Source organism: Chlorocebus sabaeus, chromosome 2 (assembly GCF_047675955.1).
Source record: "Chlorocebus sabaeus isolate Y175 chromosome 2, mChlSab1.0.hap1, whole genome shotgun sequence".
NCBI classification, from domain to species: Eukaryota; Metazoa; Chordata; class Mammalia; order Primates; family Cercopithecidae; genus Chlorocebus; species Chlorocebus sabaeus.
The window spans coordinates 88927002-88950692 of NC_132905.1; the positions used below are offsets into that span (position 1 = coordinate 88927002).

At 45.4% G+C, this 23691-nt stretch overlaps 1 protein-coding gene and 1 long non-coding RNA gene across 10 annotated transcripts in view; one reads left to right on the forward strand and one right to left on the reverse strand.

The window, feature by feature from the left end:
- Positions 1–23691, reverse strand: part of RUNX1 (RUNX family transcription factor 1) — a 263884-nt gene that overhangs the window by 48044 nt on the left and 192149 nt on the right. The gene's annotated exons all lie outside the window — the stretch shown is intronic.
- LOC103218472 (uncharacterized) lies at positions 426–11639 on the forward strand. Of its 6 annotated transcripts, XR_005235677.2 has the most exons (7): positions 426–792; positions 4812–4856; positions 5153–5366; positions 8932–9008; positions 9503–9637; positions 10196–10314; positions 10980–11639. It is a non-coding gene; the product is annotated as an uncharacterized lncRNA (long non-coding RNA). The 6 variants fall into 6 exon arrangements; XR_005235676.2 differs by lacking the exon at positions 4812–4856 and having other exon boundaries at positions 8824–9008; XR_005235675.2 differs by lacking the exon at positions 4812–4856.

Consider the following 23691-nt stretch of genomic DNA (forward strand, 5'->3'; position numbering starts at 1 on the left):
GCAACGCCCCCTCCTGTCATGTGTCACCAAGGCGAATGTGGACTCTGATTCAGCGCTCCAGCCCACAACAGGGGACTTGAACGCAAACAGCCTGAGTCACGCAGGTCAGCACACATGTGGGAGGCCTGTTCTCGGCTGAGTATTTTAAGCACCGGCTTTGTGGATGAAAGGCCATGGGGCCAGGTCTTGGAGCAACTCCCATCATCCCTTTCCCTCAGAAGTATGAAAATGTCTTTTTTCTAGAACGCCCTGTGTTGGTCAGTCATGGTGTGACTCAGTGCCTCTGGATGAAGCCTTCCTTAGCTCCTTCCTCCTCTTATCTCTGCCATAGATCCTTGGCTTCCTGATGATCAAACTGAAGAATCTGCAGTTTTCTTGCAGAAAAACAAACCATTCCAATGGAACAACCATTCAAAACATAATAACTCAGCCCTTTAACCTCCTACCACAGTCTAATGCCTGGCATTACGAGTTAGGGGAAAGAAGAAGGCAGGACAAATGATTGTGGAGAGCTGTCTGCCTCAGAAATAATGCCAGTCGGCAAAGGCTGCTGGCAGGTTTTGTGTTCATTTCAAAACTTCACATTCCTCAGGCACTTAGTGGCATTTTTGAAGAACACTGTTTCAAGGACAGGGGAGTGATGTGAGTGAGGTCATTCTGAATACACAGCCCTTGATGTGGTAGAGTCCACAATCAGCCTGGGAAGAAAGGCTCTTGCCAGTTGTGTCTCTCTTAGCCAGCAAGCGTGGGGACCTGTGCCACGGAGACACCCAGCAGGAATCACCATTTCAGGTAAGCCAGTCCTGTGGTCAGGCACAACGTGAGGTTTTTTTGTTTGTTTCTTTGTTTTTTGTTTTAATTAGTCCCCCTCATTACCATAAACTTAGAAATGAGAGCTTTAACTTGTGAGCAATTTCTATACCAGCTGATACCTGCCAAAATTGTAGTCATTTATAGAGATTAACTGATGACTGTCTGCTTTAGCAGAAGTGTTCAGGCATAACTCCCAGAGAAAACAATTCTTCACTCTAAGCTGTTTTCTAAGCCCTGGGAGTCTCAGGGCTGAGTTTAATGCTGGAGGATTGGGGAAGAGCCCATTCTACTCTCCCCACGTGTGTTCCTGGGAGTAAGTAGGAATGTTATTGCCTTAGTAGGGGGTCTTGACCCTCAGGCTTACAATGGTGCTGGAGAGCTGTAACACCAAGGCACAGGGGAAATGAGAAGCATTATCATATTCAAGGTGTGGTTCGGATGCACTTACAAGCTAGATCAAAGGAACATCTAATTCTTACTTTCTGAAACCATCAGACCTCATGTGCCAGATAGCAATATTTTGCGTGAAATATAGGAACTTCCGATATAAACTTTCAAGCTGGGGAAAATGAATACTTTATGTCTTCAGTTTCCTGTATCTGTGTTCAATTAAAAGGCTCATTTGCCCCCTGAATTAGAAATAGAGGAGTATGGAAAATGTCTATTATCCAATTCACTTTTCTTCTTTCTCACTGAGTACTGGGCTTTAGAGGGCAGCAGGGACTTCAACCCTGGGTCAAGCCCTTGGGTAGAACCGGGATGCAGCTCTGAACACCTGCATGCTGGCAGCTTGGCTTCTTCAGCATGTTTGAAGTCAACTGTGAATGTTTACAGGACGGTGCTTAAAGTAGTGGGCACATCAGGATTTCACACTGGGACATCTTAATCTTAAGCAGACTTGAAAAGCGTCCTAAATTCTTCTATTACCATTTTCTCATTTTTGAAAAAAAGAAAAGTACTTGGTTGGAATTTTACTATGTATGCAGAGTCATAAAAATGCAAAAAAGGTGAAAAAGTATATGTAATACAAATAAGTCAATGCCATTTGCTAAATTTTACTTCATTCTAAAGGCATTCCTGTTGTTTTTGGGGTTGACTGCTCAGTAGGGCAGCCTTAAATGTTTTATTTTGTGACAGACAGTGAGACCAGCTTCACTTTTCTGCTGTACAAACTAAACTGAGCAGGTATGCATATCTCATTGATAACTGAGCTGCCTTTTTAAAGACACGATTGTGATCTGTGGCTGTAAGTAACAGAAATATAATATATGATCTTCCATTAAAGAAACTAGATAAGGTTAAATTGTCACCGTTTCTTGGCAATTTGTGGTTAGAGAGAATAAAGAATTTTCTGGCAGTCAACAACATATTAGTCTACGTTTCTGATATGGGTTTACTAGTTTTCTTGATAGATCCTCAGCAGAAAAATGAGGAAGGTATATACTCAGAAGACTGTCATGATGCACCGTTGAGCCAAATATATGCAAAAGCATAATACCAAAAAGATATATATATATCTGTATATACACGTATAAAATTGTGGTTCTTCTAAAAGCATATAAGAATTTTATATAGTCAATTTTAAAAGGACATCTGTATTTCAGAAGATGTTGGCCAGTCAATGGGATACTTCCTGCATGAATCTGGATATAAAAATATGGGGTTTTCTTTCCTTGGTTTGTTACTGTTTTATGACGATGGAAAAGAAATCAATGTGTGTAGAGAACAGCTTACTTTTCCTGGTATCACAGTCTAACCTTTAGGTTGCGGTGTCATTAGGATTTCAAAGTGACAGTACTGAATGTGACCCTTCCTGAAGCCCCTTGCAGTTGGTGAAATAAATCTCCCTAATTGCAAACCTAACCATCTGCTGGCTAATTTAATGTTGGGAAATATTGTTCAATATTATATATCACATGTATATTATATAAACTATATGTATATTATATATAGTATAAACTATATGATGGTATATAGAATATCAATAGACATTCTAATTCATATTATATATGCATGCTTATATATCGTCTAGGGCTACATAACTATGGGCAGCCTCACTTTCCCCCACCCCAGTTTCTTCTCATATCGTTAAGCTAAGACAACACCACAAGGCTGGAGTACTTCAGAACTGGAGAAGGGCCAGAGAAATCAGCCTTGGTTTTTAACTGATGTGTGGGAAGTGAGGTTCAGAGAGGTTATGTCATTTGCCCAATCTCACAAAGTCAGTTACGGGAAGACGGCAGGTCTGAAAACACACCCATCTCAACACCCACGGACCCACACACTCGGGATGTGCACTCAGTGCACCAGAAATTCAACACCCACGGACCCACACACTCGGGATGTGCGCTCAGTGCACCAGAAATTCAACACCCACATACCCACACACTCGGGATGTACGCTCAGTGCACCTAGAAATTCAACACCCACGGACCCACACACTCGGGATGTACGCTCAGTGCACCTAGAAATTCAACACCCACGGACCCACACACTCGGGATGTGCACTCAGTGCACCAGAAATTCAACACCCACGGACCCACACACTCGGGATATCCGCTGAGTGCACCTAGAAATTCAACACGCACCGACACACACACTCGGGATGTACACTCAGTGCACCTACAAATTCAACACCCACCGACACACACACTCGGGATGTACACTCAGTGCACCTACAAATTCAACACCCACCGACACACACACTCGGGATGTACACTCAGTGCACCTACAAATTCAACACCCACGGACCCACACACTTGGGATGTACACTCAGTGCACCTACAAATTCAACACTCACCGACACACACACTCAGGATGTGCTCTCAGTGCACCTAGAAATACGCATTTCTGTGAACTCAAAGCGAACAGAGTGGAGAAGTGCACAATGCTACATGGTTTTAGATCTCAGAGACACGAAAGCCCCTGAACGTTTGCATTCTGCCTCGACCGTCTCACTTCCGCTCCCAGTGTGTGTGTAGAATCAGAAGACAGCCCCAGCCACACTGTGACCTGCAGGCTGTGAGGCTGTTTCACCTGCTTGAGCGGGCAATGGAATTACCTGGGCATTCTAGCTTGGTAGGTTGGTCTGGGGTGAAGGGCCTGAGAATTTGGAGTCCTAATAAGGTCCAGGTGATGCTGAGGCTGCCGATACACGGAGCACACTGGGAATACCTGCATGGAAGGGAGAGCTCCCCCTGGTACTCAGGCTTCCACTGTGCATTACTACTTCCCTTCTCCTACCTGCTTCTGATGTGCTATGTGCTGGGGAAAAACACATGAACTAAATATGCCTGAACTGTGTTTAGACTGTGTTCACGAGCAATGACTGACGGCCTCCTTTTGGTGATAACTATTTGGCCGTCTTTTCATTTTTTTAACTCTTCAGTACACACAGAGCAGCTGAAAATGCCCAAACTCTGCCCTGCAGATAGGCAGGTGTGTGACTGTCTCTGTCTCCCACAATAACTGGGCACATTCTGTTAGAGTCGCTGTCATGATAATCAGTCTGATTATCTGATTTGAGAACCCCAAATTCTCAAGTAGGAAGTAACTTCTGCTGTGCCATCTATGGAAAGACTTTGGGGAACCTTTATTCCATTCCACAAAAGCAGCAGCTAAGTTCTCTGAGTGCCCACAGGACCGGGTGTTAATGCAGATGCCATGATCCTCCTCCCCTCTAGAGAAACAACATGGTCCCAGGGAAACGTGAATGCTCGTGTAGGTGTTAAGAATTCTGCATTCTAAATCTGCTTTTCGACTAAACTTTGCTGTGGACAAGAACAAGTCTCTTCGTCACTGAGGCTCCATATCTGGAAGCCTGGAATTAAGAGACTAAGAAGGATTACTCCAAGGGACTCTAAAAGCATCCACAGCAATTACATCTGCTGCGATTATCTACTCAACTGGTTCTTGTCGGATGGCTCTAAGCACGGCCTTTCTTCAACAACGTCGAATGAGGTTACGACTTTCAAAGTTTTCCCTTTGTCTTTTTTCAGGCAGACACCTGGCCTCCGGAAGCCAGTGCCAAGTCTAACTGTCAGGTTGGTCTCAGAGCTCTGTCTTGATCCCCACCAGGTCGCCCAGCCTGGGATCCCACCTGGCCTGCTCTACCCTTCCGTGTGCTGGGAGTCAGCAGCTTTGCACGAGGTGTCCTAAGAATTCACTCTCCCTCTGCCTCCAGCTGTTTCATCAATGACCCTTTGGACAGTTAGTTATAGGTGACCTTGGGCTTTAGTATTCAAAGGTGCTCTCCTCTCTCCCTTAAGCCTTCACAGAGCCTTTCGTGCTACCCTGCTGACTGGGACATTCCATTCTACTTTTACCCCTCCCCCTCTAGCATCCCAAGGCTGAGTCCAGAGGGAGTGGGACATAAACCCACCTCAAAATTTGCTAGGAAGTTGTCAGAGGCTGCACCTGGGAAGAAAGCCACTCTGCGGACCACTCATCCAGGCTCTCACTTCCCAGCTTCTTGTCTGGGTTTGGAAAACAATGATACGTTCACCCTGAATGCCCACCTTTTCCATCAGTGGCAGGAGGCACATACGTCCTAGGTGAGTACCCGTCACCCACTCCGCCCACACTCCCTGTGCAGGCCCCCGTTCCTCCAGCTCGTGCCCCTAAGCCTCCTAGAGGTGGATGAATCCTGGCAAGTCCCCTAGGATGCCTCCACTTCCTAGGAATTCCTTCTACTCTCTCAGGGATTTCTAGAGGGGTTCTGCTTTAGCCCCAGAGAATCACCAGCAGGAATAGCAGAGCCTTTGGTTGGGAAGAGCTTTTGTACTCTTGTGGGTGGTAACAGGAAAGCAAGCACCCACTGGGTCCACCTGTGCACGGGGCTTTCCTACTCTGGGCCTTCCCAAACCATGGTCCGACAGTGGCCTCTCAGGTGACATAACGTACAGGTTTCTGAGGTCAGGTGGCATTTTCTTAAGCCTGCTTTCTAAGCCAAATGCCCCCTACTTGAAACTAGAAGGCAGATGAGTTGAGCTCCCCTCTTCGCTTTGGCAGCAGTGGCCCCCTTGCCCTTGCTCCCGTGTCACTCCCCTGGGGCCTTTGCACTGACTGTTTACGCTGCTCAGGAAGCTCTTCCCTGAGATTCCTGTGGACCTGACCCCTCCCACCCTTCAAGTATTTGCTAAAATGTCATCTCCTCCCTGAGGAGTTCCTGGAGATCCCCTTTTAAGTTGCAGACTATGCCCCATCCAGCCAATCCCTAGCCCTTTGGCTTAGGTTTTCTCCATAGCACGTGTTAATGTTACCCAGGGTCTATCTGCACCCACGGGACTGTAAGGTCTATAAGGACAGGGAGTTTGTATTTTTTCTGCACAGCCATGTTTCTCCAACACCTACAAAACCATCTGGAGCCTAGTAGGCTCACTACTATTGGCTGAATGAATGAATGAATGAGTACTCAGGTCCTTCATGATTGGTGCCGTCCAATCACCCTCCACTAGGTTGTAGGAAAGTAGAAATCATTTCAGGTGAAGGAAGTTGTAATTAAAGTTTTCAGCTGAAATGTGACTACAGAGAAAACGTCTTGTTGAGAAAAAAAAATAATATCATAACTGAGCATAGTTTCATGGAGAATTGTCTCATTAGAAGTTAAATCAGTCTGGGCGTGGTCGCTCATCCCAGCACTTTGGGAGGCCGACGCAAGCGGGTCACTTGAGGTCAGGAGTTCAAGACCAGCCTGGCCAACATCGTGAAACCCCATCTGCACTAAAAATATAAAAAAATTAGCCAGACATGTTGGCCTGCACCTGTAGTCCCAGTTACTTGGGAGACTGAGGCAGGAGAATCTCTTGAAGCCAGGAAGTAGAGGCTGTAGTAAGCCAAGATCACTCCACTGCACTCCAGACTGGGTGACAGAGGGAGATTCCATCTCCAAAAAAAAAGGCCGGGCGCGGTGGCTCACGCCTGTAATCCCAGCACTTTGGGAGGCCGAGGCGGGCAGATCACGAGGTCGGGAGATTGAGACCATCCTGGCTAATACCGTGAAACCCTGTATCTACTAAAAAAAAAATACAGAAAAATTAGCTGGGTGTGGTGGCAGGCACCTGTAGTCCCAGCTACTCAGGAGGCTGAGGCAGGGGAATGGTGTGAACCCAGGAGGTGGAGCTTGCAGTGAGCCGAGATTGTGCCACTGTGCTCTGGCCTGGGCAACAGAGTTAGACTCCGTCTCAAAAAAACAAAACAAAACAAATTCAGTCAGGAAAACTCATTTATTTTCATAGTAAAAAATCAAAAACAATGGGTCAAAGGTTCTTTTGCTGAGCTGAGAGTGGCATCCTGACATAGGCAAAGTGTACCAGCTTCTCCTGTTTCTTTGTAGTGAGTACCCTCTCACACACACACACACAGAGACATACAAAAATACACATGGCACACTCATGCACACACATACACACATACAGACATGCACGCACAAACATACACAGACACAGACATACACATAAACACATATAGATGCGGCCGGGCGTGGTGGCTCACGATTGTAATCCCAGCACTTTGGGCCAAGGCAGGCAGATCATGAGGTCAGGAGCTCGAGACCAGCCTGGCCAATATGGTGAGACCCTGTCTCTACTAAAAAATGCAAAAAGTAGCTGGGCATGGTGGCACGCACCTGTAATCTCAGTTACTTGGGTGGCTGAGGCAGAAGAATTGCTAGAACAGAGGAGGCAGATATTGTAGTGAGCCAAGATTGCGCCACTGCACTCCAGCCTGGGTGACAGAGTGAGACTCTGTCTCAAAAAACAAAACAAAACAAAAATATAGATACACATGGACACACACATATATACACACATCCAGACACACATGGACACAAACACATAAACACAGACATGCATGTAAACACATACAGACACACACACAGATACTTGGACCCACACACAGACATAAAACACACATGGGGATACACACATATAAATACACACACACGTACATACGTCGCACACATATATTAATACATGCACAGACACACATACACATACAGACACAAACCAGGACAGACACATATACACAGACACACACACACATACACATATATCACACAGGGACACGCATGCATATATACACAGGCAGATATACAGACATGGGGACACACACATACAAACATACACACATACTGACATGCACACATATACACATAATACATATACATCCATCACACATCCATACATCCACTCACACACACACACCGTTCTGTGATTGCCCTCAGGACATGGGCCAAGACAAGTGTAGCAAGCAACAGCCAATGGAGAGAAAAGGCTGGCCAAGGCCAAGGCAAGATCAGCAACCAACACAGCTTCAAGCCAGAGATGCACACGGGCCTGCCCCTCCCCATCCTCCCTGCACCGTGCGCCCAAGACTCATGGGACAAAAACCCAGACAAAACTCTGTTCCCTGAGTCCAGGGCTCATTGCCATGAGCAGTGGAGTTTTTCACCCACTCACATGAGCTCTTGGAGACTTGGGCCTCTCCTAAAAGCAGAGCACTCAAAATCTAAATCTGCATCTCCGGTCGCCAGGGCTCACCGTCCATTTCTGTCTCGTGACTAAGGAGGTAACTTGAGCTCAGGGCAGAGAAGCCGCCTGCTGGCTTTTGCTGTTGACCAGAGGTAGCCCTCTGTGCGAGAAGTGGAGGCAGCTTCCTAAAAGGGGTGCAGACAGCTCCCAAGTTCAAGGTTTTTCTTCTTCTACCAGCCTATAATCCCAACTATTAGCAACCCTCGCTAGGTTAAGGTCTTATCTCAAGGAAACCTCCAGTTACAGTGTAACTGAAGAGTAACCAGACGGTGGTAACCACCAGGGACATGGATTTGTTGATCAGAGTAGCTCCTACCCAGGGACAGACTCTAAGAGAAGGAGACTTGCAGAAAGGAAAGAAAGTGTTGGCGGTGGGTGGCACACTATGGAGAGATGAGCACTGACTCACAGAATGCTGCCTGGAACTTCTAACCTGGCTTTGGAGTTCAGGCATCAGCAGGGCTATCCCTGGGGTGGACAGGCAAGACCTGGGGGCCAGGAGAAGATCTTGGAGGTGCACACACACTGCCTGCGTAAGCACGTGACCAGCACTGCGGCTCTCCACACTGGCCTCCTAACCTCCCTGCAGGAATCTCAGTTCGCCTCCTGCAGCAGCAGATCTCACGCATAATTGACAGACACTGAGCATGTTTGGACAAGACAGAGGTAAATGCAGGGCCCTTCCAAGGTTGGGTGATGCCTCCATAAATGCTGGACAAATGAATGAATGAGTGAGTCAACGAATGAATGAGTGAGCCCCTTTCCTTGACTAGATTTATTCTGGAATGCTTACCCAGCAGTGTGGAGGATGATCTCTCCTCTGTACTTCTAAAAAGAGGGAAGGAAATTCCCTTCTGTTTCTAAGCCCTGCCCGCTGGGCCTCAGGGACTTTCCCAACAGCAGGGGAACAGCATCTGACTCTGACCCTCTCTCCTGTCACAGATGCCAACTGAAGTTCTAGGCTGGCCTGGCAAAGCCCTTGCCAGGGCACCCTGGCCACTCACAGCTCCTGAGTACTCACTAGTACAAAAGTCAACCGCAGCTAGTTGTTTTGAACAGAACATGGGCCTCCCTCACACACAAGGTTTTTGGTTGTTTGTGGCATGACATCCTCATTCAGGCATCAGGCTCACTTCTGTGCACTGTTGTCCACGTGCCAGAAGCAGCACCTGCTGAGAAGGGGCATCTGTGAGGAGGGAGGCCTCTTCTACCAGTTACCTGAATGGGTGAGTGACTGCCTAGACTCCCAAAGAGCCGCAGCATGGTGATGAAGATGCTGGTCCACTGTCTGCCAGGTAACATTGGGAGGGAAAGTTCTATTTATTCCAAGACACTAGTGCCTCCTATTCACCCTGGTGACCACATCTGAGCCAGTTAGGAAAGGAAGGAAGGGAAGTTTCCATCCTTGCCAGGGATGCGGGGAGGGATGGAGGCAAGGATGGATGCCCAGGACAGCCTTCTGTCCGCAACATTCCCCCTCCTCAATCCTTTCCAGATTCGAAAGGGACACACCTTCCCCCTGACCTGTCTAGCTTGAGTCTTTGCCTATGGCTCCCTGACCTGGTGAGACCAGCCTCCCAGCTCCTCTGTGTTACGCAGGCAACAGGAGAGCTGCCTTTTCAACGACTGTTTTGAACTTTCCTCTCCTTTCAACTCTGTCAACAGTCCCTCTTCTGTGCGAACACTCTGGTGTGTCAAAGCAAGACCTCAGCTCAGAGAGACAGCCCTCATAAACTGCCGCAGATTACCCGGTCTTTTCCCAGCCAGAGGGGGACCCCGCACCACTCCCTTCCCAGTCTCTTCCCCACCCCCCACTTCTTTTTTAACCACTTCTGCTTCCTTCATTTTCTCAGCAGCTGCCGCGGAGAGATATAGTAAAGCTACTGTATAGGATTTTGAAAGCGGGGCCTCCAAGAGCTTTCCAAACTCCATACAAGCCAGTTATTCTCTGCCTTGTTTTCTTTGGCTTCAGGTTAGTAACACAGAATGAGTCAAACAGTATTAACTTTCAATAGGGAAGTGGTGTGGTCAACCGAAGCTGTTTGCGGCTAGATTGTGAAGATAGGTAGGGCAGGTAATGCAGAACAGCCCATAATACTGCGAGGAGGCAGAGGAGGGAGGCGGCCCCACTCAGAAACACTCCAACAATTAAGTCAACAGAACTCACACCATCTTTTTTTAGTTGGCTGAGGAATTAACACCAAGGTCTCTGACCGGCCAGCTTTGGGAAGTTGGCCATGCTGGGGCTTGGACAATTGAGTACTTTGTGGGTTTAAGGATGTCTTTTTTTTTCAAATGTTGCCAAAGTCATGGGAACTCTAGTTAGGAAGATTTCCCCTACTTACAGCATGTCACTCTGGCGTGGACCTTCATTCATCTCTTTCCCCGGCCTGGGATGTGAGTTGATCCATTCTCCCTTCTTCCCCCTCCTCCCCCTGCCCCACCCCCACCTTCTCAGTCACCATCTTTGTCTTCCCAGTTTGGCAGGACACGCCAGTGGTCCCTGGGCTCTCTTTCCTGAGGTTAGAAGATGGTGCTTTGAAAGAACAATTGCTCCTACAAACATCAAATCAAACTTTTAGAAGCTGATAAAGACCTTAAAAGTCATTCAATCTCCTTTTCTTTCTCCTTCTGTAGATGAGGAACCTGAGGGTCTAAGAGGACACACGAGCTGCTGAAATTCACTGAGCGAGGCAGGGCCAGACAGAGACTCCACTGGCAGGCCCGCAGGCTTTCCACCAGACCAGGCCGCTCCCTCGCCCAGGGCTCAAGATTCCTTTTAGAGTTCAACAGAGCAGCTCCCGAGAACAGACTGGCCCTCAAGACTCAAATTTCAGTGGTTTCCAGTTCTTTCTCCCTGCACTCGGCTACCTATTTATTTTGAGACTGGCTGAATCACCCGAAGAATAGAACGGGTTTCTCTGAAGCTGCTCCCGGCAGCATGTCAGCAAATGAACAGGACAGCGAGCTGGCCTCTGGAGCCTTGGAAGATTCTCACCTCCAAGCAGCTGCAGTTTTTGACTCGTCCTGGGAAACTGGCACTGAGACTCAGGGGTGTAAGATTTCACCTCCCTGAAATCAAATCCAGAAATCGCAGGCGCGGAGCGTATATAAAAAGCCACAGGGGAAAAAGGGAATACGGACTCAGCAACTCTTAGGCGCTCGAGCCTCTTCCCAAACCTTCTGGTTCTGTGAGCATTTCATTGAAAGAAACTGGAATAACAGAGTTTTAGAAGAAAAACTGTATTTGGTCTTGTAAGAGAAAAGTATATTCAAATAAAACTGAGTTCTCAATTATTTGCCAAGGTTACTTCTTTTGTTTTCAACATTTACAAAGGGTATCTAGTTGTAGGTAGGGAAAACATGAAGATATGCCAATGGAAAAAGGTAAAATTTCTGAAAGTATGGATTCACAGTGGGGGCTGATTTAAATGTTTCCATTTTTTTCTCTTTAATTTATTCTCACCAATCCCGAAAGACATGATGATATCTACTTTCAAGAAATCAATTAATTTTATTTAAAATCCCTAAGATTTTAATATAGTGCATGGAAAACAATAATAGATTTTTCTATTTTTAAAATTATCTAATTATCTTTCTATTACCTGACAGACTACTTAAAAAGCACATTGATATGTATTATCTCAGTGTATCCTAAAGAATCCTGTGCAGTAGGCAGAACTCATAGTATTATTCCCATCTTATAGATGACCCAGGGGAAGCTTCTAGATGCTAAGAGCTTCGTAGGTCACACAACAGCATAGGTGCTTCGTGTTAAGCAGAACTGCATTTTGATAAAACCTTTAATTGCAAAAAGATCACCTCTCCCTCAAGGAAGCAGGGTAACATGGTTAACAAGGTTATGTTTCAATGAGGAATACATGTGTTGAAGCCCATTCAGTGATGCAGTATTTGGAATTAATAATAGGTAGCATGGAAGGAAAAGAGAAAAAGCCCTTATTGTACTGTATCGTGAGGGCCAAATCTGCCAAGTTTTTTTTTTTTTTTTTTTTTTTAAAGTAACTTGGCAATGGTAAACATTTGGCCCCCACTTGGACAGAATCCCATTTGTTTCCTCTCATAAGGTCTTTGGGACAAGGTCAAGGGGCCTACCTGTCTAGAGCACGTGCTTTAATAACAGCAGCTAATATTTAAGGAGCACTGCTGTGCCCAGCACGGTGCTATGCCCTACTATGAATTACTTTATTCAATCTGCACAATAATCCCCAACAGAGCAATATCATATTCCTGGTTTGATACACAAGGAGGCTGAGCGTGGGGAGGTTAATCTGATCCCAAAGGGGAGGCCAGGCTGAATCAGGAAGCCAGCTCTGGAGCTTCGCCATCAGCCACTGCTCCAGCGCGCCATTCAGGCTATCTCATTTAATCCTCACATCCCCTAGCCAGGGAGGTATCATGTAGTCCATTCTACAGATGGGAAAACTTGAAACGCAGTTTTAGACTTGAAGCTCCAAACTCCTGTCTTGCTCTCCGAGGCTCCCTGAGCACCCTGGTTCACTTTACTTTTTGAGACAGAGTCTCACTCTGTCGCCCAGGCTGGAGTGCAGTGGCACAATTTCGGCTCACTGTAACCTCCACCTCTCAGGTTCAAGGGATTCTCCTGCCTCAGCCTCCCGAGTAGCTGGGATTACAGGTACCCGCCACCACACCCGGCTAATTTTTGTATTTTTAGTAGAGACGGGGTTTCACCATGTTAGCCAGGCTGGTCTTGAACTCCTGACCTCAGGTAATTGGCCCACCTCAGCCTTCCAAAGTGCTGGGATTACAGGTGTGAGCCACCGTGCCCAGACCCCTGGTTCACTTTTGAAACACTGGGCTATGCCTGGCGAGCAGTGTCCGAGAGGTGTGTGGGACGTGGTTCTGCATATTTCTCCTAGTTCTTTCAAATGAATGAACTAGAAATATCATACGACCACTTCGAAGGTAAGTGAAAATAAGGTAGTACCAGGAACAAATTCAAAGGGCCATAAATTTATGTAGTATCTAGGAACTTATTTCAAATGTTTACTCTTTATTTTAAATAATTGGAAGATGACTTTTAAGCCATGGTGAACAAAAACAAATACAAAATCAAACAAAGTATCAAATGTTTGACATTTCAGTATATGGAAGTACACTGAAAGATTTCAATAGCAGTCTGGGTTTTTGTCAGTAATTGCTTTAATGGAAAGTATATGTATATCACGAAAGTACCAAATGAATATACTGCCTTTCATTAACTTTATAGGGGTCTAGAGAGTTGGCAAATTGATTCCATTGTGTTACTTTTTGAAAAGGCAAACAGAAAAGAACTTTGTGTGTGTGTGTATATATATATAAGCTTGGCTTTTACTTATGAATGTGAATCCAGAATATTTGGCTATTCATGATAACGAATTTTATCAGTGATCCTGCATAATTTACACACAGAAGTTGATGAAAATATACCATGTGTCAATCATACTCTAAAAAAGGCATTTCGCATCCAACTGAATGTCAGTGGCTTGTGATATGTGTGATAATACAGCCATAATGTACAGTAATAGGTAATACCTGATTTACCCTTTCTGTATTGCCAACTTTTCATAATTAATACTTTGATAGCCAAAAAAAAAGCAAACCTTCTCTAAAAGTTGCCTTTAAAGAAAAGAATATGCAATGAACAGGAGAACACAGAAATTGCCAATAAGCTCAAATGAATTTAAACGCAGATGTAGTGTAAGGGGGTAGCTTCTACTTCTTTAAGCTAACCTATTGTTATTGTTATTATTACTATTATTATTTTGGTGGTGGTGGTGGAGTTCCACGAGACCCAGTGTATCAAATTCTTACTAATGCCTTCCCTAGTTATATGGCTTACAGGAAAAAACAAACAAAAACCAAAGTTTTTGAAAAAACACAAGGAGAAATTTTTCAAAATGAAAAGTGGAAAGTGGCTAGGTTATGAAAAAAATTCTAAATCTACCTGAAAGCAGAGGAGTCGATGTATTTTAATGCGCTGGGACGCTGTGACTGCCAACCGCAATGCATCTGAAAGCGGTGGGTCCACCCATCCCCGTGGGAGATGTGCACCCAATGACAAGGTCTGACCATGCCAGGCTGGGGCTGCCTCATCAGACCCCCGAAGGACACAGGCAGCAGGCGGAGCTGCCTTGCACCCATGGAAGGGTCTCCAGTGCTGGTCATTGATTTAGGAAATTCAGTGGGTGGCTGGCCATGTTTCTGTGCCTGCAAAGCTTGGCTGCAGCGACAGATCCCAGGCACCCTTGGGAGATGCACTGCATTTGCCTAGTACAAGAATTCCAACCCCAAGAAACCTGCCGCATTTCACGTCACGTTTCTAGGACAGTGTGGAGGAGACTTCTGTAGCTGTGTCATGCCTCTACTGAACAGGACCCACATGTTAGATCTGAAGCGCTGACTTTTGATGTTACTCAGATGTGATTTTTCTTTCTGACTTTTTCACAAAGTGCAACATTTGGGGGCGAGGCCATTTTACCCATTAGTGACTTAGGAACAGTGCCCAGAGTGTTTCCAGGGCCCATAAATATACCAGAAAAGAAATTTTACTGGGTCTAATAACAAAACGAAATCCAGAAAAAAAAATCAAAATTTATAAATGTTTAATTAAATGGCCAAAAAAAAAAAAAAAATGCACCATTATGGCAACTTCATGAATTTTTAAATTTCGGAGCCACTTTTTGGTTAAAGTTTTCTCATTTCCAAAAGGATTTCAAGCCTAAATTTGAATCATACCTGTCCTCTTTTGAATACGTATTGTGTGCCAGACACAGTTCTAAGCCACAGAGGCTGCTGCATTCAGCCTTCCAGTGATGTGACGGTGGTACCACCACTGTCCCTGTTTTAGAGAGACTCATTCAGACCAGCCGCTCCCTCAGGTATCAGCTCCCGTAACGTTAGCAAGCGCCAACATGGAGACCTCAACCCCTAGTCTTGATTACATGTTGGTGGCAGAGAAGGCAGAGCGGCCAACTTATAGCTAGAGAATTTCAGAACAAATTAGAAAGCCCTTCAAAAATTTTATAGCAAAAAAATGATGTCTATCTCATGTACCACCTGGGTGCATGTGGATTTGCCTGATGTGATTTAGGATGGCACTGCCCAGGCAAGAAGGCCTGGAGGCCTCAGCCTCTAAGGGGCCCACTTTATGGGAATGAACTTACGGCTTTATTTTGCTGACCATATTTTGTTACCCTTTTTGAGTGAGAACTAATTTAGAGATTATCTCATCCCATTGCCTGGTTCAATAGGAGAGGAAAATGAAGACGAAAGTATTTAAGATAATTGCTCAAGTTCACACCCACTGGCCTGGTGGCGCCAGTGTGAAAACCCAGGTCCCTGAATTCAGGATCCAGAAACCTTTTTACATGTTTGAAGCTTAAGAAACAGAAGCCTAAATGCAGACAGGACTTTTTTTTTTTTCTTATGGCACGTCATATAATGAATTCTAACAAGGACTGCAATATATTAGTTTAGATCCTGACCTCACTGGTGCAGCATTCAAATTAGTGATATGGTTTTGCAAGGGTCCAGACGGAGAGAGAAATTCGATGTAATAGTGTAAGTTTCTTCCTCTTCTCTGCTGCCACATTAGATTGAGAAGCTGCCTAGAGATCATCTCTTTGGGTTTTCACGTTACCTGGAAGGAACTCTTATTTTGTTTTCTTTCTATAGCAATACAAATGCCATCTTAAAAAATCTCAGTGGTAGCCGAGCACGGTAGCTCATGCCTTTAATCCCAGCACTTCGGGAGGCCGAGGCGGGTGGATCACCTGAGGTCCGGAGATGGACACCATCCTGGCTAACACGGTGAAACTCTGTCTCCACTAAAAATATAAAAAATTAGCTGGGCGTGGTGGCGGGCACCTGTAGTCCCAGCTACATGGGAGGCTGAGGCAGGAAAATCACTTGAACCCGGGAGGCAGAGGTTGCAGTGAGCTGAGATTACGCCACTGCACTCCAGCCTGGGCGACAGAGCGAGACTCTGTCTCAAAAACAAACAAACAAACAAACAAAAAACCAACCACACACACACAAAACCTCAGTGGCTTCTGTGTAAGATAGGAAGAGTTACCAGGAATATACAGGCCACACCAGCTTACTCAGAGCTGCATCAGGTGGGTCACTGCCGCTTCTGGGACAGAAGCCCATTCCCTGCACAGTCCTCTTAGGTTCCCATTCACCCCAGGGGTCCCTTCAGACCTTAGCCTCCACTCTAGGGTCAAGGAAATCTGTATGCATATAAAATTCTTCTTCTTGGTCTGGTTTGATACCACTAAAAACAATCAACAGAAATACATTCTAAAATTCACCGGACACATGTAGGCACAATTATTATTAATGCTTTAAAAACTGCGTTTGCCAAGTCATCAGGTAGTTGAGAAACTCAGCACAGAAGGAATTAAAGTACCAGGCGAAGTTCCCCCAGAACTTTCAGCTTGGCCTGAAATGCCTTTCAAAATGGGGAGGAGGGGATGTGAGTAGGGACAGCATGTTCCTCCTCTTTGAGCCTCTGTCTTGCTCCTTGTTTAGGTGGGAGGGGAGGAAGAATTACTTTCTAATTCCTGTGTGGATCAGGATTGCATCTAGAAAGAACTAAAGTCCAAGTCCAAATCTGATGAATTCAAGGGAAGACGAATGAAGTAGCTCATCATTCACCACCTGGTAAATACACTCGAAGCAGTTCTCAGTGAGCAATGCAACTGTGGATTGGTAATTACAATCCTGCGATCACAGATCCATAAAACCATCTGACATTTTCATAACCATTCAAGAGCAAAGAGTGACATATCTTTTCATCCCCCCAGCAGCTACGTGCTGTGCACACAGGTCCTCTAGGAAACCCTTTGTTAAAGGGGGACCCAGACTTGGACCACTGCTCTGCAGGTCACTCCACCACTTTACCCATCTTCCCTGAAGGCCAACACAGGAAGAAGAGGTCTATGTTATACAGCACCCCGGGGTCGGGTCCTCCTTCATGCCAGGTCCCCAAGTGGACCCTGGTGACAGAAGCAGAACCAACTGCTAGCACCTGTGACCAGCGTGGCTGTGGCTGTGTATTATGAACTCTGAGGAGGAGTGGGAGGGGAGGGAATTTCCTGCAGCCCTGCTGGGGAAAACACTGATTCCCTCTTGTCAGTACAAAAAAATGATGAATGCCAAAGCAACAGGGCTCTGCTTTCTTGAAGAAAACCATATGTGACCCAGAACTTTATTGATAAACTCTCCTAATAAAAGATACAGGAATTACATTACCATGAAGCTCAAAAAGCAGCCAGTGCAGTTCTTAAAAACAGACCCTGGCGTCAGGGCATGCCAACGTCTGGACGCCTTCGTTTACATGCTGGCTTACTAGCTGTGTGACCTTAGGCAAGGTATACAATGTATTTTGTCTTCAATTTCCCTGCCTGTTCTTTTGAAGATTATATAAATTAATATGTGTGAAGCACTGTGAACACTGTTGGGCAAATAACACTATTTAATGTTAGCTGTTGCTATTATCAAGTATTTTTATGATTAAGAGAAAATAACATTGTGAAGTAGGTGTTACTCAATCCTAAGAGCAATTATTTTTAGGTCCATTATCACCATCAGTTTACAGGTTGGTTCCTTCTCTTCTTCCCTCCTTCCTTCTTTCCTTCCTTCCCTCCTTCCCTCCCTCCTTCCTTCCCTCCCTCCCTCCCTCCTTCCTTTATTTATTTTTTTGAGGCAAGGTCTCACTCCAAACTGGAGTGCAGTGGTACCATCTCGGCTCACTGCAACCTCTGCCTCCTGAGTTCAACCAATTCTCCTGCCTCAGCCTCCTGAGAAGCTTGGGACCACAGGCATGCACTACCACACCAGGCCAATTGTTGTGTTTTTTGGTAGAGATGGGGCTTCCCTGTGTTGGCCAGGCTGGTCTCCAACTCCTGACCTCAAGTGATCTCCCCGCCTTGGCCTCCCAAAGGGCTGGGATTACAGGCGGGAGCCATGGCGCCTGGCCTACAGGTACTTTTCATGCATTTTTCTTCTTCACTTGAAGCACATTCTCCATGTATAAAGATCCTGTTTCTCATACTCACATATATAATAGGTTTGCTATAGATAATCAAAGTCATAGAAGAAAATTATATTCATATGACAAGATCTCAACCAAGTACTTTAAAAAGTAGCTGAGTGAAGATTAGGGCCTTCAAACAACCTATTTTAACTATAACTCCCTGTTGGGGGGAAAAAACAATCAGCCAGAAAAAAAGCTGGTGCCTCGGGAAGTACTCTACAGTTTGTAAGTTTTGTAAGTAATGGCTCCACCTTGCCATCTCTATGAAAAAAAATTAAAAATTAGCCGGGCATGGCGGTGGATGCCTATAATCCCAACTACTCAGGAGGCTGAGGCAGGAGACTCGCTAGAACCCGGAAAGCAGAGGCTGTAGTGGGCCAAGATTGCACCATTGCACTCCAGCCTGGGCGACAGAGTGAGATTCCGTCTCAAAAAAAAAAAAAAAGAAAAGAAAGCTGCATATTTTACCTTACTCCCTAGCTGCCCTCTAAGCCAGCATCCCAGATGTCGCCTAATATGTGGATGCTAGAAGCCCCACCCTTAAACAGAGCACATCACAGACTCTACATCAACGGCCTGGTCCTCAAGGATGGGCTGTCCAGAGAGCAGAGGCAAGGCCGCCTCCCCCCAAAAGGAATCCCATGAGCTCTAGACATGGTCATCCTCGCCTGTGAGGAGGGGGACAGCTGCAGAGGCCTGTCCTTCCCTCCAGGCTCGTACTTCCTGGCATCTGCTGGGTTCTACCTTTCCAAAATTACAGCCAGCTCTTTCAGTTTTAAAATAGAAATAACTACATTTAACTAAACAACAACAACAACAACAACAACAACAAAAACATCAAGAGCTCAAGCAGAACACAGTCACGTGAAAGACTCCTTTAACCTGGGGACAGACAGAAGTTATCTCAGAAAAGGCCAATATGTTAATTAACCTTTTTGATTTTTAATTCGGTTTCTCAGTGTTCCAGATGTAACAAATACCTGACCAGACAGGTAAAGGCTGCCCAATCCATACCACCAGGACCAGCCCCCCCCAAGATGGGTCCGTTAGGGTCCCCACTGCTCATTCTCCTCAACCTCTCCTTGGCAAAATATCTTCCTCCATGGCATTGAACCAATTCCTGCATTCAAATTATTTAGTGAAATCTCTGTAGAGAAGATGCTTTGAGATCTCAAAATTAGCAAAGAGTCACCTAAATTATAGATGTGTGAACCGAGAGCTGGAGTTTTTCATTAGATCCTAGAAATATAAAACATACATTAAAAAATGACTCTCAGCCATTCACAGTAGCTCATGCCTGTAATCCCAGCACCTTGGGAGGCCAAGGTGGGCAGATCACTTGAGGTCAGGAGTTCGAGACCAGGCTGGCCAACATGGTGAAACCCTGTCTCTACTAAAAATACAAAAATTAGCTGGGAGTGGTCGTAGGCACCTGTAGTCCCAGCTCCTCCAGAGGCTGAGGTGGGAGAATCACCTGAACCTGGGAAGGGGACAGAGGTTGCAGTGAGCTGAGATTGTGCCACTGCACTCCAGCCTGGGCAACAGAGGGAGACTCTGTCTCAGAAACAAACTAAACAAAAAACTCTTAAATATCCTTTTTTGAAAAACCCTTTCACTCTATCTTTTGTACTGAAGGAGGAGACACTCTTACTATATCAACAAGCTACTAAGTGCTCTATATGCTAACCGAAAACAGAGCCCGCCTTGGTGCTGGTAAGAACCCATTCCAGGCAGAGGATACCTTCTGACGGTACTCTTGCTCCATGATAAAGTTAATTTTTCGACAATTAATAATTTCTATACTACCCTAAGATATTTCTTAAAATCCTACGGAATATGAGAAAACAAGTTTTGATTTTCTAAGGGGTAGGTCCATTACTATAAAAGAGCAAGAAACCATCTGAAATGAAAAATACTTTAAATTCTCTTTGGCATACACTTTTTGCTACAGCTTCACCACTGAAAACCATGGAAGAAGAGAGGGATGCATCAAGTTTACCCATCGGCATGACAATCAGATGGGCTGTGGCACAGCTTCTCATTCTCAGTCCTTAACTTAATCAGCAGAACGGCAGGTTGAATGGCAGTTTGTCCATCCAAATGCCAAATAACTGCTTTATTTACTTAAGCTTGATCGCATACCTCAAGTCAAAGGCTCCATGCCTGCAATAAGGCACTACCATTTGCCCTTCTATAATAGACAGTCTTAGAGCTGAGCCAAATATGCCAGCCAATCATATAAGCCAACTCCTCATTTTAAATGTGAGGATACTGAGGCCATGTCAAAGAGTTCCATCTATCATAAGAAATAGATGCTGTACAGACAGTATGGTATGGATGGAGAGATGAACAGATGAATGGACAGGTAGATAAATGAAGGACAGCACAGAAGTAGACATCAGGAACTCCTTATGCTGTTAATGTTTCATCATCAACTATTTCTTTTAAAACTAGGCAAACTGTTCCATTTTTCTGGGGCTGATTTCCCTTACCTATGGAGTGATGATCCTAAAGTCTCTCTCAGGCCCCTCCTAGCTCTCATTGTCTTTGATTTTATGAAACTAGAGAATTTTCCAAAATGATTGAATTTGGCCTTGGCAATGCCAGGGCCATTTTGCCAGGATTACCTAGAATTCATTGCACTGTTATCATGGAGGGGACTCAGGAGGTCTTATTCATCCAGAGATCTGGCAACATCTGGACATCCTGATTTACACACATGTCCTCTTTTTATGTTACACTGGAAAGCAGCTGTGAGCAAAGCTAACTATAGAGAAGTTCCCACCCTGAATGAAGACGTTCAAACAATAAGAAACCAGCATACTAAAATTAGCAGTGATGGCCCCTCTTGCTTCATAGGGCAAAGAGAAAAGTCAGCATTACCCAAGTCACCCTGGGAGTCTGCATGCACTTGGCTTTTTTCTAGAAGTCCCTTGTGAAATGTGAGACTTTCTACCTGGGGCTACTGCACCTCTATATATCATACTTATACTTATTCCATGCATTTAGTTTTTCCCCAGACCCCAAATTCCATTTGGCAGGGAAGATTGTGTAAAAATGGATGCTTCTTTGGCACAGATCCCTTCTGTCTGCTTAGAGGGTACGTCTCCATATAACAACTGTTTTCTTAAGTTATAAAACAGCAGGGGCAGAGTAAACTGTATATACAGCCAGACCATTACAATCACATAGACGTCTTTTTTCCCTTCTGACTGCCAATTCTTAAAAGTCAGAGTAGCCACCATTTGTTTTCTGAAGCTCAATAACTTTGTTATTTCTTTGAATGTTACAGGAAATGCTGGCAGTGAGGCAAAACCCAACCTTCTTTATGCATGAGGAAATAACAGAAGTAGAGGGTATACCCAGGGTCACCTGGCTTCAGCTTCTTCAGGCTGGTCGGCATTGAACTGTCCAAGAGATGGCTGTAGATTCAATAGTGATTCCACAGCCTCCTGAAGGAGCCTTTCTCTAAGTTTAGTTACCCTCAAAGTTGATTTCCTTACACCTAACAACTGCTTCCCTCCCAGCCAGGCACCTTGCCATAATTCAAGCCTGCTTCCTCTTTGGTCCTCTGTGGAGAACAAACTTGCTTTGGTGTTTACGTTCTGTTTAATGCAGGGTTACATTAACGTAGGAATGTCCAGGTTGACATTCCTACTCTGGAAACCTGGGAAGAGCTCACAGTCATTCCTTAGACCTGTGTGGTCCTGTCTGTGTCTATGGTCTGCTTTTCACCCATAAAGAGGAATCAGGGTCTGTTGTCAAGTCCCACCGTCTCCCAAGTCTAGGCATGGCCAGAAAATCTTGATCAGAAACAGCTGAGAGGGCCTTCTGGGGACAAATGCATTCAGATTTGGAGGGAGTCACCGAGCACAGAGAATGGAAGGAGGGGAAAAAGCAGATGAGGAACACCAAATCCTGGTGGGCTGTCCCTCGTGGGCATGGTGGTTATCTGCATAGCTCCATCCACTCAAGGACTTTGGGGAAGTTGACACAACATGGGGAATGGTTCCAGAAGGTGATCCAGATGCCATGAGGTTGTGGCCAGGACCACGGGAAAGACTGCCACAAAAGCTGCAGTGATCACAGGATAGCCTGCAGAGATCTACCTTAAAACCCCACCTAGAAACTACCGTGCAGAGAAGGTCATCTAGATGGTACTGAAGCAGTAGCCAGGGATGAAAGCAGGGATGTCCTACTGGGGATCGCTAACATTTCCTGCCTTCATTCTCTGCATCAAGCACATAGCATCATGTGGCTTGATCTTATAAAGAAGCTCTCATTATTATCCCTAATTTACAGAAGAGGAAAGTGAGGTTCAGCAAGGCTCTGTAGCTCACTGAAGGCTTAAGAACTCCACTGGCTTGCCCATAAAGCCCAAATTCTTAACCACTTCATTTTACGACCTGACCTCCCCGCATCTTGGCTTTCGGGGACAGTAGGAAGCCCTGTTTTTCAATATCCCTCACTCCAAGAAGAGAGTGTATTAATTTTCCACCAGGGACCTGATATGGTTTGGAGACATCTGGATGCTGGGCGGGGGTGCTGGGCAGTTCCACAGACCTGGAACTGTAACCCAGCCTCAGATCCTGGGGAAGGGTGTGGTTCTGGAAAAGAGTGTTACTCTGGTGTTTACTCAAAGATAGTCATTAAGTCACTGTGAAGACATCTTTTCTGCAGACTAAACAACCTCATTCCTTTTTTTAAAAGCTTTCCTCACAGGAGCTATTTTTTGGTACTATCTTTCTATATTTACTGGTTTTCTCCAGACATTCTTCTACCCTCCCACTCTCTATCTTAAACATGCCTGTAATAAGATTTTGATCTGTGCCATAGAAAGAAAAGGGTCATTTTCATAGTTTTCATCTCTGGCCCTCATGAATTAATAAAAGGCCAGCATCAATGGTAATTACTCCCTTGTGGTCCACTCTGACCCTCAGACCTCTTTGGGCTGCCTCTGTGCCTGGCCAATCTTCCATTTACTATTTGTTTCTGATCCTGTTGAACTTTACTGTATATTGAGGAAGCAGTCCTTAGTTTCATGCTGCCATGAATGGTTCTAACATGCGGTTGAGTCAGCCTAATTTCCTTTTGCCCTCTAAAAGGATGCTTCAAAAAGAGCTCAGTGCACAGAAACAAGCTTTGAGTAGCGAGAGTATTGACAATGCAACTTTTTGGCTTTACAGGGGCCTGACATCCCCCTGGGGGAAAGGTTGAATCAAGGATTCTGTGACATGGTCCCTAAGTATACCAGTCTGGAGGGTGTACCAGCCCCAAGTGGGTGCACTT